At 40.5% G+C, this 18,119-nt stretch overlaps 1 long non-coding RNA gene across 1 annotated transcript in view; it reads left to right on the top strand.

Annotated features, from left to right (window-relative positions):
* Positions 1-12,440, top strand: part of LOC136008287 (uncharacterized) — a 30,758-nt gene extending 18,318 nt beyond the window's left edge. The window contains exon 3 of the long non-coding RNA XR_010610048.1: positions 12,043-12,440. This is a non-coding gene — a long non-coding RNA (uncharacterized LOC136008287). The remainder of the gene's footprint in view (positions 1-12,042) is intronic.
* The last annotated feature ends 5,679 nt before the right edge of the window (positions 12,441-18,119 follow it).

Raw genomic sequence — 18,119 nt, 5'->3', positions numbered from 1 at the left:
CTGTGCCTTGTGTCACTTTTGAAATCACAGCTTTTAAAGGAAACCTTTGGACTGGTCAGTAGAGCAACTGCCCTCATTTCTGGTGGTACTTGTCTTTTTATAGCCCTTGTTATGCCCTGCTCACTGTGTAACATACCAAAGCACCATTTGTAATTCACAGGTGTAGAAAGAAGCAAATGGAGCACTGCTCTTGGAAATCCCCATGTCTTGTCTGTAATGTCAGGCTTTGCCCTTTCGCACAACTGAAGACACCAGGAGGAGTGTTTTGTATGTGTGTTTATCTGCTTTATAGATGGTAGCAGCAAGACTTGAAGCTTGATCCCACTTCCATCCAAACAGTTAGGAACAGGACTGGATTTCTGGCTGGTATCTTACTGGCCACTGTGCTCTGGGCTGTCAGTTTCTTTGGTGTGCCAGGCCTGAAAGTTTGGTCTCTTAACTGTGGTTAGAGTTGAGCAGGTAGGGAAAAAGCCATAAATAATTCTGGCTCTGGGGAGTGTGAAGTAGGATTCTGAAGACGGATCTGCATAGGTTTCTGCAGAGATGTGGTGGAATCACCTGTGTGCAGCTGGACAGTTCAGGTTGATGGGAGATGGAAAAAGAAGAATCACAGTAACTTTGCATCTCAAATGGAATGTGTGCAGGCCTATTCATATGAATGAATGCCTACAAGCCACTTCAGTGTGGGTTTTCTTATTTTATTAGTAGCTTGTACATCTTCCTTTCTGTAAGTGAGGGCACAAGAAGCAGGAACTCTTTTTTTTTTTTTTTTTTTTTTTTTTTGGGTAGCTGCAGTGCTGCCTGGCATTACCCTGCAGGCTCTTGATGGTTCTTTAAAAGCTTAGTCAGAATGTCATGAATATACAACCATTACAGATTAATAGGAGAGCATGAAGGAGAAAATAGGAAGTTTTTCTCAAACTGAAATTCTAAATTGTTTTTTCCTCCAACAAATACCCACTGAGCCATCCTTCTGCAGCATCTTCGCTGCTGTAAATGTTACCTCCTGGCAATATGCTTCATGAAAAAGAACTGTTTTCAAAAGCCAGTTAATTATAACTATGTTAATGGAAGCACTTTTATTTTGAGTGATGATAGCTGACTCATCAGGTGCAGGTCATTCTTTCTCTGATGGTTAGGAGAGGTCAAGGGTTGCACACAGTGATCCATAAAATCCCTTCGTGGTTAAGCGCTCCTTATCACATCAACAAATTACATCAGGTTGGTGGTATGTGCCTGACTGCTGTATTCCTTATAGTTTTGAAGTTAAGGGAGAAAAGCAAGCTGGAAGAATATCATCAAGCACATCTTGCTTAGCAAACTGAAAATGCTTAGCAGGAATTCAGGTGATACTGAACATGTAACACTGCTTTTCCCTTCAAACAGAAGCTGCTTAAATTGTCACACTGTATTTATGATGTGGTTTCCTTTTGGTTTACCTTGTGTGTCTGTGTCAGAATTGCTGTGAACTTTTTGCCTGATAAATATTCTTGCCCGCAGTTCAAGTTTTGTAGGATGTGGTCTGAGAGATGGCAGTTGTAACATTGTGCAGCAATGTCAGCTGGGTGCCATGATTCAAAGATAAAAGTGAACTATAACCAGGTTATTGCTTATGAGTAACAGATGAAGTGACATGATTTAGCCAGTTAGTGTGTTTTGTTTCATAGAATCCCAGACTGGTTTGGGTTGGAAGGGACCTTAAAGCTCGTCCAGTTCCAACTCCCTGCTACAGGCAGGGACGCCTTCCACTAGAGCAGGTTACTCCAGGCCCCATCCAACCTGGCCTTGAACGCTGCCAGGGATGGGGCAGCCACAGCTTCTCTGGGCACCCTGTGCCAGGGCCTTGCCACTCTCACAGGGAAGAACTTCTTCCTAATATCTAATCTAAACCTATCCTCTGGCAGGTTAAAGCCATTCCCCCTTGTCCTGTCCCTACAGACCCTTGTAAAAAGCCCTTCTCCGGATTTCTTGTCTGCCCCTTTAAGCACTGGGAGCTGTTCTAAGTTCTCCCCATAGTCTTCTCTTCTCCAGGCTGAGTAAGTCCAACTCTCTCAGCCTGTCTCCAGAGCAGAGCTGCTCCAATCCTTGGAGCATCTTTGTGGCCCATCTGTAGACTCACTTTAACTCTTTAAGACTCTTGAAGCCTCATTGGTATTGCCACTTTTTAAAGCAGGGTTACTGTTACTGTCTAGGTAGGTGTAGAAACTGTTTTGAGGAAAAAGAAATACCTACAATGCTTTGTATAATTCCTCAAAGTTTCAGTGATTTGTCTAATTTTGTTACATTGTTCACCATGAACTCACAGAATCCCAAGGGTTGGAAGGGACCTCAAAAGATCATCTAGTCCAACCCCCCTGCAAGAGCAGGGTAACCTACAGTACATCACACAGGAACTTGTCCAGGCGGGCCTTGAATATCTCCAGTGTAGGAGACTCCACAACCCCCCTGGGCAACCTGTTCCAGTGCTCTGTCACTCTTACAGTAAAGAAGTTCTTCCTGATGTTAACGTGGAACTTCCTATGCTCCAGTTTACACCCATTGCCCCTTGTCCTATCACTGGATATCACTGAAAAAAGCCTAGCTCCATCATCCTGACACCTACCCTTCACATATTTGTAAACATTGATGAGGTCACCCCTCAGTCTCCTCTTCTCCAAGCTAAAGAGACCCAGCTCCCTCAACCTCTCCTCATAAGGGAGATGTTCCACTCCCTTAATCATCTTTGTGGCTCTGCGCTGGACTCCTTCAAGCAATTCCCTGTCCTTCTTGAACAGAGGGGCCCAGAACTGGACGCAATATTCCAGATGCAGCCTCACCAAGGCTGAGTAGAGGGGGAGGAGAACCTCTCTTGACCTACTAACCACTCCCTTTCTAATGCACCCTAAGATGCCATTTGCCTTCTTGGCCACAAGAGCACATTGCTGGCTCATGGTCATCCTCCTGTCCACCAGGACCCCCAGGTCCCTTTCCCCTTCGCTACTTTCCAGCAGGTCAACCCCCAACCTGTACTGGTACATGGGGTTGTTCTTCCCCAGATGCAAGACTCTACACTTGCCCTTGTTAAATTTCATCAAGTTTCTCCCCGCCCAACTCTCCAGCCTGTCCAGGTCTCGCTGAATGGCAGCACAGTCCTCTGGTGTGTCAGCCACTCCTCCCAGTTTTGTGTCATCAGCAAACTTGCTGAGGGTGCACTCAGTTCCCTCATCCAGGTCATTGATGAAAATATTAAACAGCACCGGTCCCAGCACCGACCCCTGAGGAACTCCACTAGTCACAGACCTCCAGTTAGATTCTGCGCCATTGACCACAACTCTCTGCCTTCTTCCTTTCAACCAGTTCTTGATCCACCTCACTACTTGATCGTCAAGCCCACACTTCTTTAGCTTATCTATGAGGATGCTGTGGGAGACAGTATCAAATGCCTTACTGAAATCAAGAAAAATTACATCTACCATTATAATTATAACTCCACGGCCCTGCTTCATACTTGCACTGTTTTCTTTCTTTACATTGCTCACAGGATGTTTAGTATTATTGCCTGCATTTTCTGAAATAAATTTTAAAGCTAGGGTTTTTTTCCATTTCTTTCTAAATGACATTTTCCATGACAAAAGAGAGGGGAAAATACTGTGCATGTCATCTCTGGAGATTATTTCGTGTCAAAGGGGGTAGGTGCATGTGAAAATGTTTTCTAGTCCTTAAGTTCTTGTGTGTGTCTCTTTAAAAGCTCTGAGCAGGCTTTAACTGTTAAAAATACCCCTACCGCTGGTGGAGAAAGAGAAGTACTGGTGACTGTGGGATGAAAGCTTTTCTAATGGCTATTCTGCAAGCTTTAGTAGGTACTGGTTTTGTATTCTCACCATAGTCCCTAGATCTGCAAATCCTCTAAGAGTCCTCTTCCAGGTTGTCATCTTTGTTATCAGCAGGACAAGGGATAGTTTTGAAGAAAAGGGAACAACCTCCTTTTTGCTGTCAGGAATAGCTGTAATCCTTTCCTGGGTGTTAATTCCTTGCTACTGAAGTGCCCCATTTCTTTTTTAAGTAATTTTGACACAAAAGCAAGTACAAAGCATGCCTTCTATTCCTTTCCCTCTTGTTTTGCTCCCCCTGCCCCACTGTTTCTTTTGTCAGACCATCATCCTCTCCTTATTCCAGCACTTGAGAACCTTGCTGTAGAAATGAGATAATCTAGTTCAGTTAAAAATCACCTTCAGGATCTGCAAGGTGTGCTCATACTTCAGTTGGTTAAGCAGATGTTATTAATGAAGATTTTACTCAACCTTACTCCCCTGCTTTATTTCTGTCCTTAATATGTTTCTATGAGGACCATCCAAAGCTTAGCAGTGCTGTAAAGGTAGCTGTGTTCTGTGTACCATAAACTTAAAATCCAGTGTTTTAGAGGAAATTTGCAGTGTAATACAGCTGTAGGTAATGCTGTTCCTTTGAGTTTGTATCTTTAACTTCAAGACAAGTTGTTTGATAACCCAACCAAATAAATAAGACATCATGGCAAGATAATGGTGGGTAAGTTTGTACAACAGTAATTTTGAGGACTGGATTACTAAGTGAAAGATCTCCAGGTAAACTTTGGCAAGACAACCCCTTCTTTAAATGTTTTGAAGTTATAGTTGTTCTGGAAACATCTATTTATGGGTGATCTTTTCCTTACCTCTTTACATGCAAGGACATTTGTCTGAAACCTGGAATTTAAGTGTAGATGCAAGAGTTAGAAATTATTCTTCATATAGGAAGTGGAGACTTCTGTTCGTAATGGTTTAAAGAATCCTTTTTCAGGAAGAGGTAAGTTACAGTTGCACAGTTGTCCACAGGCTTCCTATTGAGAATAGTCCTATTGGACACCTAAGTATTTGCAAGGTGGGAGAAGAAGTAAGTGTTCAGAGAGAATGATTTTAACTTGTCTTTGTTTTGCCAAACCAAGTACTTTGGGCTGGTTAGTTCTTCTGACAGCGATGGATTAATGGGCAGGTTGTAAATGAGACTGACAAAATAGAGTTTGTGGTGCTTGTGCTCTTTGTGTTTAAAGAGACTGACGTGCATGTAGATAAATAGAGCAATAAATGTAAAATCTGAAAAGCCTGTGATCAGCAGCTAGAAATGGAGATGACCTCTTCCCCCTACCATATAAAACTTAAGCAATGGGAACAAAAGGTCTAAAGGCCAGAGAATATGTCCTGCTGTGCCTTGATGGTGGCCTGTGGTTTGTTTCAGTGTTATGGTAGTTGGCTTCCTAAATCACTGTCTTTGCGTGGGTAAGGCCTCACAAGGCTGTGAAGGAATTTGGTCTCCTGAAGTGTTAACAGAGTCTCTTTAGGGCTGATGGTTATTTAACTTAAGCCTATAAAGCATGATTTCTCAAGGTTTTTGTTTGTTAGCTCCATAGAGGCTGTGACCGAAGGTACTTCTGAAGTGCCTTTGTACGTTTTTCAAATGGTGTTAAAAACCGTGTGGGGCACGTACTGCAATTTGTCTGCTTAAAATTACCTGACAGAACCAGTGATAGCAATTTAGCTGAAATCGTTCTCTGGGCCTCTGCTGGTGGGAGAGAGAAGAACGCCTGAAATACTCCAAGGATTTCCAGCGTGCCTCCTGGTGTGCAAGAATTCTGTTCACATAGAAGGGTGTCAGAGATGTGCATTCAAGGGGGGAGAAAAGGAGCTGAATGACTCTTTCTCAGGTGTTTCCTTGTGCCTGATGGAGTTTAGATTTAACTTTAATTCTGTGAGCAGGTCTGATGCTCGCTCTACACTGCACTGATAGCTCTTCTTAAAGCATTCCATGGAATTTCAGGACTTGAGACAGACTTTTAGAGGATGCAGATACGGCTGCTGAGCTGAGAGGCGTACGTTGCATCTATCCACGTTAATTTTGAGTGGTGTTTTCTTTAGTTACTTTGTGGTGTGAATGTTTCCTGTAAACTTTATTTAGAGGAATTGGTATGCATTCTCTGCAGTAAGTAATTTTAAAATGCTCTGTAGAAAATACATTTAGGACTGCTTGCAGTTTTTTTGTCTCCTTCTGCTGAAGTCACTTTAAATCCATCACCCCAGCCTGTACAGTCATCAGGCAGAAATCTTTCTGTGAAGGCAGGTGAGTTGTTCCTGCATCAGTTTTGCTTGAGCATCCTGAAGACAGCCATATAATCACATGTAGTAATGAAACCTGTTGGAATTTTAGAGGAGCATCTAATCTTGTTGATCTTGCTAATGAGCAATGATTCAAGTGCTACAGATTGTAAAGGATCTGGTGTCGCCAGCAAGACGGAGAACAGATGCTGCTAAGAGAGGTAAGAGCAGCACCGGGATGTAGTCAGTGTTCCGAGTCATTTGCTGTAAATCAGAAATATCTTGGAGTTTGGTTGTAGTTAAATTGAGTGTGTGCTTGAAACTTACAAATATTTTTTTTTTTTTTGTGGCATGTACAGCTGCCATCATTTGGCTTTGAACTATATTAAACCTAATGATTATCGTTTTGCAGCTGCTTTCCCAGAGCGAATCCTGATGACATAAACTCCATCTTCAGCATGATAAATGTCAGCATTTGTAACTGCTGCTTGTGGTGTAAAGATCTTTTCCTTATTTCTCTGTGGTAAAAATGTTTTTCTTGCCCGGATAGCTCAGGCTGTGAAAATAGCAACTGCATTCTGTGTAATCCCATCAGAATAGTGTTTTTTTAGATTCTTAATGCTCTAAATGAGAATAAGAGCAAAAATAGGCTGCTTTAGTGCTTATGGAAATGAGAAAGACTGAAAGTCCACAGCTGTACTGCTGCTTAGGTTTTACAGTTAGATTATTTCTAGATTACAACTAACTTCAAAATCCTAAATGGCTCTTGCAAGTGTACAAAACATGACTTGAAATGCTCAATTCTTGTTTGAATTGATGTTAAATGCATTTCTTGTTTTCCTCAGTGTGCTGAATGCTTGTTAGTTTTGCTTTGCTGAAGTAGAGCCGCCCTTTGTGGTATTGGCATACTTACTAGGAACTGATGAAACACGTCTTATCTTTACTTTTACATCTTAATTCTTTGCAACTGCTGAATATATGCTTTGTAGAAAAAGTAAACAATTTGTAGAGATGTCTGAAAAATGTCATTCCTTTCTTACTAGAATTAATTTTCCTGGACCACTTGATTTTTGTATTGAATAGATCATGAATAATTTAGGATCTACAGCTTTTGTGTCTGCCTTTTACTATGTCACTGTTCTGTTCTGCCCTTACATGTAATGTGTGGCTATAGGCAAGTGCCTTGTATTTGAAATCACTCATCTAATAACATCAGGGTGCTGTAATTCTAATGAGTTAGTTCATGAAACACCTCTGTAAGAAAACAAAATGAGTAAAGGTAGAACTGGGCTCTGCTGTTATGCTCTTACTCTGGAAAGCAAAAAGGCATTTCATAAAGCCAAACTTCTAACTACTCCTTTGATTTTTGCAGTGATTGGTTGAACATCCCACCCAACAGCTGTATAGTTTCATCAGAGTGAATTGCTCTGGTTTTCTGCTCACTGTTCATTTTTGGTTTGTGTACTTATACTCCACTGTACTGGAGGAGAACGAAGGGGATAGGAGCTGCCCTTGCCTGTTGTGCACATAGCAAGCTAGTCAGGCTTGATGTTTGTAGTAGTGTAAGAACTGGTTTAAAGAGATAACAGCAAACAACAACAACAACAAACTGTTTACTGAAACAAATTCAGTGGAATTGGAAGGGGAAGCCTTGAAGAACATAAGGAAATGCTGATTTTCTCAGTTCTAAAGCTGTGAGCTTTTTTTCTCTCCATTTGTTTTACTCCCTTGTTAAAAGGCAGTAATTCTGGGTCACTGTTTGGGCGGTATTCTCAAGCTGCTAGTAACTGAACTATTTAGATGTTAGCTTTAACAGAACTTGGTAGTACATTTTGACAAGCAATATTAAGATCTTAACATTAAAAAGAAAATAATGCCAACATCCTGACGAAAACATTGACAAAAGATGCAAAATGCTGACAGACTCGTGTGATAAATACAGCGATCTGAGTAGGCTTTAGTTGCATCTGGTATATGTGAAGGGCTGTATTCTGCAGGAATGGCTCATTCTCGTTATTGTTTTCAGTAAATGGAAAAATGTATTAGTAAAGGAAGAGTTGCTAGGAAGCCCGGTGTGAATGTGAGGTGAATTCACTGAGACATGAGGGATGCTGTGTGAAGTGTTTACAAATGTGCTTTCAAATTAGTGTTGGGAGATGGAAAAGGTTTTTAATCCCACTCCTGGGGTGCATCCTCTTATCCCCCTTCAAAAAGAGTGTTCATCTTTAGAATCTAATTTATTGCGTGGAATGCTGAAGTTCATTGTTTTTCAACCCAGGTGAGAAGTGTCTGTAAAATCTCTTTTCATGGAAAATAGGAACTCATGAAACTGAAGGTAACAGAGCAGAGATACTTGCTGAAGGGTCCTCGCACATGGGGAGGGGAGGAAGAGCGCAGCCTTCAGTAGGGGCCTAACTTGCACTTGGGAGACAACTGTTGCAAAGTAGTATAATCACAGAATCACAGAATGGTTTATGTTGGAAGCACCTTAAGATCACCCAGTTCCAACCCCCTGCTGTGGGCAGGGACACCTCACCCTAGACCCTGTTGCCCAAGGCTCATGTATCAACTGCATATTTCATGTCTTGTACCTAGTTTAAAACTTACTTTTTAAGGTTAAATGAATGTCCTAACTTTATAACTGTTTCTGTAAGTAGTACACAAGGTTGTGGGGGAAAGGGTTCCTCCCGCCTGTGATTTTCCCAACATGTACTTTCAGGCTGGGACCTAGAAACATCGTTGCTAGCCAAGAGTGTCTTTTTGCACCCATGGTTCCACAGTAGAAGCTTGCTATAAGGTCTGTGTTAAGCGTAGCTAAGTGTAAAGAAAGTCAGTCCCTACAGAAGAAATTCTTGCAGAATGTTATTTCAAAGGAACCCATTACTAACACTTTGTGGATTGGGATGTGGATTTAATGGGATAGTTGCTGGGTCTTGATTGGTGTTTTACATGCCAGAGTTTCTCATTGTGGCCCATGCCACTAGCTAAATTAAATTTCATTTTCTGTAGCACAAGAGTTGGTTTACAAATAGAAGAGTAAATCCTGCAAAACAGTTAGGCAGTGTGAATATGAGTACCCACCTTGTTACCCAAGTTCTGTGGTTATGGTTTTGTGTTCAGTCTTTGAGTATTGAAGCTGACATCAGAAAACCCTTCAGTAGGTTCTCGCTTAGTGATACATGCAATGAAAAAAATCCACCTTGTAATTATGTTCCATAGTCTCCCAATTGCAGGTAAGCTGAGTGTGTAGAGCTTTTTGTTTGCTTCTTACTGTTTTTGGTATTGGGAAAACCCACACCCTTATCACATGTAGGTAATGTCAGTTAAAGAAAACACGTGCCTCTCATCCATTTATTGTTAAAGGGGTAACACTTGCTCTGTACGTTTGAAGGTGAACATGAATTTGTAAAGACGTTTTGAAGAGGATGCTGTTATTTGATTTCATAGGACTTGTATTTCTTAATTTATAAAATGGAAAGTCTGTCTTTGGATGAAGCCTTAAATCATGCCAGTATAAAATTCTCTTGGTAAGCATTCTAATTCCAAACTAAACATTCCACAAGATCTGAAATCTTTCTGAATGTCAAGAAAAATAATTCAAATGTTGCTTCTAGAGAAATCCATGTAGAGTACAAATTTATTAATTATTTTCTTTTTTTTTTCCATCACTAAAATCCTGCTTGAAATCCAAGTTGTTGAAAATAAGAAATATTCATGTTACTTCCCTCTTTCCTTTTACAGATGGCCGCAGCAGAACTTAGTAGGCAACATCACCTTGACGTTAGGATATAAAAAGAGATGTTGTATTAGAATACTTATAGCAGATGGGACAACTAAATTAAAATCATTGAATTAAAAAGCCATACAGTATTTTAGTGTGAGAGAGAAATCTGGGAGAAAACTTTGGTCTAATTTTTTTAGGGATTGCAAGAAGAGACAAGTGTTTGGTCACTGCAGTATTTGGGTTATAAAAGCCAAAGATAACACCCATCAGGGATCCCCTGTACTTTTTAGGTGGTATATCTTATCACAGCCTTTGAGGTTTCAGACAACACTTATGGATATTTCAGTTTCAAACATAACTTTCATTCTGGAAATGTTGGGCCAGATAAGGATAATCATGTTTAAGTGTGCCAGTAATAGCTCACACTTGGGTTCGCTTGCAGATGGTACCATGGTAGAACCTTATACTTCAGACTTGGCAAGAAATCTGCTTTCTGGTTTTGGTTTATTTCTTTTGGAATGGACTAAGTTGATTCATTGCAAGACGGAGAAAATAAAATAAAGGTCTGACATCAACTAGTCATGGTATTTGCTCGTTACCTTTGGTGATAGGAAAGATACAATCAAATGCACTCCCTCAAGGCAACTGGTGAAACAGCAGAAATTCCTTTCACAGTCTTTTGATTTTTTTTTTTTTTTTTCTGTTTGTTATCTGAGAATTTTTCTTCTTCTGGATGGTTTCAGGTTTACCTGAATTTCTTCTTTAATTTCTTTTTTAATTACATACCTTTTCCTTTCTATTACTTAGGTTATAATTTTTTAATTTAGTATTTTATTCTGAAGTGACTCTTTATATATGTGAGACCCATTTTTTCCTCTTTCTAATTTTTGTTTAACTTTTCAGTTTCTGCTTATAGGAATTTGTTTCACTCCTTTATAATTGCCCCACTTTTACATACGATGAACACTGTATAGGAAATGTCTATTTAAGATCAAACTCTTAGGACTTCTTGATTTTTTTGCCCTGGACTCTCATAAGAGCAGAGTTGTATGTCATTACAGTTTGCTTTCAAGTCGGGTTCCATGAACTGATTTAATGGAGCATGCAGCCTAAAGCTTGGGAAGTTCCTGAGGAATTTCTGGGACAAGTTCTTGACCATCATTGACTAGCATCTCATTTGTGCTAAGGTTGGCCCAATTTTGCAAGCTTGTGTCTATCATAGCCCAATGTGTATCTTCTGTGATTCTTCCTTCAATCCATGTTTATGTGATTTCATTATACACAGAGCTTTCCTCAATCTTTTCTTTCAAATACTATCACCTCTCCTACCCTGTGGTGTCTTCTGATTGACAAAAACATTATTTAATGGTATTTTAAGTTGAAAGAACCCTAAGAAAAACTTCAGCTTCCTTGGACTGTATCTAGAGGTAGAAAATAAGTCTTCTCATTCAAGTGTACCTAGAAAGGCTGATGTGGAAAGTTACTATATTTAAAAGATAGGTGAGATTATGATAATATAGTGTGACATCTTGCTTGAAGACAGACTGTTGACTGTAGCAGTTCAACCCTACAACCAGTGTTATTACAATTCATATGAATATGAGTGAAAGTTGGGTAGCCATGGGCATTTTGTTGTTGAAGGAATACCACCATAATCCAGATTGGGTATTTTAACTGAGAAATGCTGGGTAGAAGTAAAGGTTTTCTAGACATGTCTACCTGTCTTGCATTACTCTGTTTTTTAGAGGTTAAGTGGGCAGTGCAGAAGATAAGACCAGAATGTGGATGAACTCTTGACATCAGGGAGTTAAATATATTTTCTTGTGTGTCATTAAATATGGAATTCTGCCCCTGGCAGCCAAGATAATTTACTGCACTCTGCAGCTCACCAGTACATATACATGGCTTCAATTCATTATTCACCAATGTGACCAAATTTAAGTGTATTTCAACAGGCTCTACTGATACCGTTATTTCTGTATTAGTTAGGCCTGTTGGATGTGGTTTCACAGATTATCAATGGAGCAGAAGTGACTCGTCTCAAAGTTTCACTCCTGCCCTGCTTCTGCCGCTCACTTTGTCTCCTCATCCTGATTCAAATCCCTATAGAGCTTCACAATCACAGTACAGCCATACAGTGATTTGAATTGGGAAGCTGATCCCAATTAAACTATGCTTTTTTCTTTCTTGTTGAGCTACTTTGGATCAGTTTAACTAATACAGTTGCTGTTGCAGGTTCACAAATGCACATGCCAGCTCAGATGAGCAACCAGCAGTGGGATGTGAGTAGATACATGGAAGCCTTCGCCCGTGATACTGGCCCATGCTGGTGTAAAATGGGGGCTTGCTACTGCAAGAATACGAAGACTTCTATCTGATGGTGATATACACACAAGCAAGTAATGATACAGTTGGATCATAGGACAACTGGACACACAGTGACTCACTCATCTAGAGGATTTTTCACTAAACCACTCTATTTCTGTGGCTGGCATTCACTGTCTCTCACTTTGAATAATAATAACTTTCATGGGATACATGTACATTATGGCTTTTCTATTGCATTTCTTACCTGAGAATTCATTGCCCTTTTAGTTTGTTTTTAAAAAAAATAAAAAATGCTTTAAATATTTCATTCTTCTCACTTGTGTGATGCCAGATGCAGTGATTAGGAAATGTCAACATGCTGCTCAGCCATATGTAGCTGTTAATGACTGACTTCAGTGACTGTTTATTTGCTCTTTGATTATTATGTAGGTAGCATTACTATTTAACAAAGTACTTAGATGTTGTATCGTGGGAATTGATCTATGGCTTAGCAGAATGAATACAGACAGCTTGAATTTGATTTACCTGTAGAAGAGCTATAGAAAAATGAAGTACTACTTGTTCTTTCTGTGTGCGGTAATGTTGGTCAGCTGAAATAAGCTGATTTACAAGAAGGAAAACAAAGCGAAGCAAACTGATCTCCAGCTTCGTACCGTGATTTGTTATTCCAGTATGTGTTATGGGGTATTTTTTGGGGGTGGGACCCTAAACTGTCAATTGTAATATTCTCAATAATCCTGAAATACAACTTTAGGTTTCTTATTTGTAGGTATGTGAAATACGGTAACTTAATATAAAATATTCCTGTAAAAAAGAAGGTTTGAAAAAGAATGAGGAGTAAGGAACAGTGCAGTAATGTAATGGGGAAAACCACAACAGGTTCTCAGTGATGCTTCTGCTAGGTGGGACTAAAATTCAGTTTAATAGAAATCAGCACAGTTGTGCTGGCATCAGTGAGGCTGAGCTGACTTGCTCTGTGTGTGTGTGTGTGTGTGTGTGTGTGTGTGTTGTGGTTCCAAAGCTCCAAGAGACAGTCCTCTTGTTTCCTTAGGGGGGTGTGTGTATTTGTATGTAGCTACCGAGTTCACAATTATCCTCTAGGCAAAATGACACATTTAAAGTACTGAAAATGAGTTGCGGATAGGTTGGGAGTTTTCTGGTGTTTTGGCTCTACTTTTCTCTAGGGTCACTTGCTGGAATTGCTGACTGCTGCAGTTAATTTCAATTCATCCAAGGGCGGTCAAATGTAAAGCAGTAGTGAGCTGCAAAGCCTGGACTGGTTTCACTGATATTGCAAGGGTCTAAACAAGCCTCTCTTAATCTAGGGTTAAAAATCTCCAGTAGAAGTATAGCTCTGTATAATTTTTATTGACACAAAATAGTAAAAAATGGAAGCAAGCAATATGCAAGCTAAAAAGACTGATATATGGCTGCAATTTGCTATTTATCCTCTTATAGTAATAGGATGTAGAATCACAGAATGGTTTAGGTTGCAAAGGACCCTAAGATCATCTCGTTCCAACCCCCTGCCATGGGTAGAGATGCCTCACACTAGGCCATGTCACCCAAGGCTTTGTCCAACCTGGCCCTGAATGCTGCCAGGAGTGGAGCATTTAGCACTTCTTTGGGCAACCTGTGCCAGTGCATCACCACCCTCACATTAAAGAACTTCCCTGTTTTAGTTTAAACCCATTACCCCTTGTTCTGTAGCTGTAGTCCCTGTAGAATCAACCCATATCTTGCGGGCAGTGGGATGCCCTGTGTGGCCTTCAGGGCTTTGTACAACTCAAATTCATTGGTTTGCTCCTAGCTACCAGCTAAGGAGAAACAAGAGAGCCAAAGCCCTGTATTAAACCTGTTTTTAAGATTTGTGGTGTTTAGGATCAGTTTAATCTTTACCTGTTGCAGTATGCATATGTGTGCTGTTCAATCTATCTGGACTTAGTTTGTCTTGGGACTGTTGCTGGCCTGGAGCTGCAGGACTTGCATGGACTCACCCTTGTGGGCTTACCACAGCAGGGGCAACCTGCCAGCTGGATGGAAAGACCAAGTGAAACCAAGGTGGCTTTATTGGCTTTCTGGAAGGCAAGAGCACAGCTGTGTGTGGGGAGTCAGGGATTCATTCAAGTGTTTGCTTTAAGTTTCAGGAGGTTAATGGGTTACAGTTTCGAGCTGGTAAGGGGAATGGATGTGGGTTTCTGGTTTCAGTGATACTGCAGCCCAGACAAGGATTCTCTTCTGCCCAAGGCACTTGCCCAATATGTTTGGAATAGACACAAGACCTTGAGCCTGGATCTGAAAATGGCAAAAGGCTCCCATATCTTGTACTTTTCCTTATGTAGCTGCTCTCGTGCTTTTATTGTGATGTGAACAAATGACCAAACACTTTAGTTTTGGATTTGGAGATGTGCAAACAGGGTGCGAAGCTCTGCCTAAAGGATCCAGAAGAGCAAGCCTTATTCTCTGTCTTGCATTTTCATAGTTCAGGTGAACATATTTTTCTGACCTTGATTTTGGTAAGATCATGGCAATTGTGCATGTGCAGTTTTCAGGGGTGTACAACTTCTTTCTTTTTTTTTTTGCCTTCATTTAATCTTTTTTTTTTCTTCCTAAAATTGTTGGGTTTCCAGTATTTTATCCTCATGCTTATGAAATTTGGATTCTAATGGTAAATATGAATGCTAGCACCCATGGTTGTGAAGTTTGCACAGAATTTATTTGATACATTTACAGCTTAAGAAGGTGACAGTTTCATTTGCTTAATTGCAATGGATAGGAACAAGCAACAGTGCAGAGATAGGTAATAAATTTGCCTATTTTTAATAACTTAAAATGTGGCGAATATTTCAAAGTGACGGGCTCAGCTGGACGTGTTCTACAACAGAGAACTATAGCAGTTGGGTGGATGAACGGTGTTTTGGTGTACATTGACAATTCACATTTCCTGGACATCTTACTTGGCCTGTCCGTAGTATTTTATGTCTTGGTGAGCTTCTAGATCTTTTGGTGTACCTGCAAAACATCCACACTTCTCAAATCAGATAACATAGCCATTTCTTTTCTTAGCTGATCATGTCTAACAGCAAATAAAAATCCTGGTTTCTCAGTGGAGTAGGTTCCCCTGTTCTTTTGTTCTTGCTGCAAGTGCAAGCATCATAGAATCACAGAATGGTTTGGGTTGGAAAGGACCTTGAGACCATCCAGTTCCAACCCCCTGCCATGACAGGGACACCTCATTCTAGACCATGACACCCAGGGCTCTGTCCAGCCTGGCCTTGAACGCTGCCAGGGATGGAGCACTCACAACCTCCCTGGACAACCCATTCCAGTGCCTCACCACCCTAACAGTAAAGAACTTCTTCCTTATATCTAACCTAAACTTCCCCTGGTTAAAGTAAACCCACTTCCCCTTGTCCTATTGCTGCATCTTCTAAAAGGAATTATCTGTCAGCATTCGTATTAAGCTCTCAATAAAAATGTTGATTTGAACTGACTTTCCAGATCAAACAGAAAACTTAATTAATGCAAGTTAATTAAATTCTTGGTGGAAATGAGAAAATAAGTACACAGATGCCCAAGATTGCTGCTGTCTCTGCTAATAAAGCAGCTAACGAAGCATTTTCTAGCTGTACCTGGAGGGGGCAGGTCCTTGGTGGGAATGATTTCCTCAAGGAACTAACCCTGCTAGCATCTGCATCATGTCCTGGGTGATGTAGGTTTGTTTTTCTTGCTGTTACTATCTGCAGCATTATTACCTGGCAACATAAATAAAATAGCCATGAAGACACTGGATTGCACTCACTCCTTTCCAGAAGGAGACACCTGAATCAGATTTTATGGTCACTTAACTCTTCACTGCAGGCCACGGTAATGATGAGTGTGATAAAAATCTTGGAACCTGCCAGCTATTAGGGCTCTGTGTGCACACATGGGCTCTGCTGTAAAACATACCCGGGCTCACTGACCGCAGTTCTTGTGAGCAGCTTCTGTCCATATGGAGAAGCTCATTGATATTCAGCTTGTAGACTTCTAATGCTCTTGTTTGGCAGATACCACTGCAGAACTGCTGCTGGATTGCAGGTGTTTTCCTGCTGCCACTTGGAAGTAGCTCGAGTGCATACTTAATGTGGAATCTGCAGTCTGAGCAGTAAATCTCAAGAGTTATTTGAAGAGTCATACAGGATTTAATTGTGCCTTTAGTCTGGGGGTGTTCTGAAGACCTTGGGGGGGGGTTGTAGCTTTTAAGCCAGGTACAATCTTGATGCAGGAGGCTGAAACTGCTTGTCCTTGGGGAATGAAAGCTGTGTGGAGTGCTTGATACTTTTCCCTCCCTTCCCTGGTATGGGTTTTTGGGGGTGCGTTGTGGGGTTTTTTTGTGTGGTCTTTACTCCATGTGACAGTATGATGCAGGTATTAATGAAATCTAGCTGGAATCGTAGGAAATCTCCTGATTTCCTTTTGTTTTAATGCTTCATTTAAAAATAGGTTTATATTTCAGAATATAAAAGTTAAGTGTTTTTCTTTCTCAGCATTCAGTAATAGAGATATAAATGATGTCTGTGCATTCCTCTATTTGCATCAGTGCAGGCAGTGGTTATATCTGAATGTGAAGTGTTCAAAATATAATCTTTCTGTCTTACTTCTCCAAAATGAAGTGGCAGAGGCCTATAAGCTCTGGGTTCATTACACTGCACAAAGCTTTCTTCATTTATTGACTGGCATATATTTTTTACTTGGAAATTGAAGGGGAAAATATTTTTTTCCCCTTGGTTTTAGATGAGACACATTTTTCTTTTGAGATTTACATAAAGAACCAGGCAAGATTAATATGTAAGCATTGATGGGAGGAGGGAGAACCTGAGTGAACACGCAAGTTTCCCCATGTCTGCATCTACAGTATGTGCTAGGGTACTCTTTTCCATGCTGCTTTATCTCCCTTTTGTCACTGTTTTCCAGAGGTTAAGGCTAAGTTTCAGGCTTGTTTTTAGAAATACATTCTTCAGACTTGTGTTTTTAATGATTCTGGTTCACTGATTCTGTCACTGTTAGAAGTGTATCTTTTGTTGTTAAACCTATTTTTTGAGTGGGAAATAGCAGTCTGGAGGAAACAGTTATAGTACAGTTCCTGGGTCTCCATAGGAATGTGAGAAGTTGCCTTAATCTGAGACTTCCTCTTTCTGACAGGAAAGGAAATACTGTTTGTACTAACGAAGGGCCTTTGGTAAGATGAATACGCTGTGATCTTTCATAGAGAAATATTTTTATTAGTGGAACAATTCTTCATCATTTTCAAGTGTTGGGTCATTTTGAGATGCTTCCAGGGCTCCCCAGTGTGTGCTATGCTGCTGATGTTGGGCATTGCACTTTTCTGAGTGATGGATAAATGGCTGCACCGTTGCTCTGTGTCCTCATTTTTCTCCTTCTGAAAAGAAAAGAAACCTGACTAATCCTTTCCTTTTTCTGATGACAGCTGTACATTGAAAAGACTTTAACATGGGTTGAAAAACCTCTCCTCTGTGCTGCAGCTGCACTGAGTCCTGGAGCCACCGTGTCTCATCACTCAGCATGTTGTGCGGAGCGTGGGTTACACATAGCAAAGATACATAGATGAATAAAAATGTTTCTGTCAATTCTGTGCTATGAATTAGTACCCTTGTTAGGTTCTAAACTGCATGGCATGAATGTCAGTTGGAGCTTGCTGAATCTGTAGCTGCAAAGCAAAAAAGCTAAACAGGCTCCAGTTCCCATTGCTGTTTATTTTATAGGCGTTGGAATGACCTTCTAAACTGTGCAGTGATAATTGCCTGGTTTACATAATGTGGAAAGCTTCACAGAAGAGTATTTGTAATGGTGGAACACGCATTAAAAATCATTGTCTGGTAACTAATAAGAATGTAAAGCCTTTCTATAAATAGTGCATATGGGCTCTGAAGGCAAAAATGAGCAAATATGCTCAGGCAAATCAAAGGATGACTGGTTGCACT

The sequence above is a fragment of the Lathamus discolor genome, chromosome 1, assembly GCF_037157495.1.
Source record: "Lathamus discolor isolate bLatDis1 chromosome 1, bLatDis1.hap1, whole genome shotgun sequence".
In the NCBI taxonomy this organism is placed as follows: Eukaryota; Metazoa; Chordata; class Aves; order Psittaciformes; family Psittacidae; genus Lathamus; species Lathamus discolor.
This window is presented reverse-complemented; position numbering and strand designations above follow the sequence as displayed.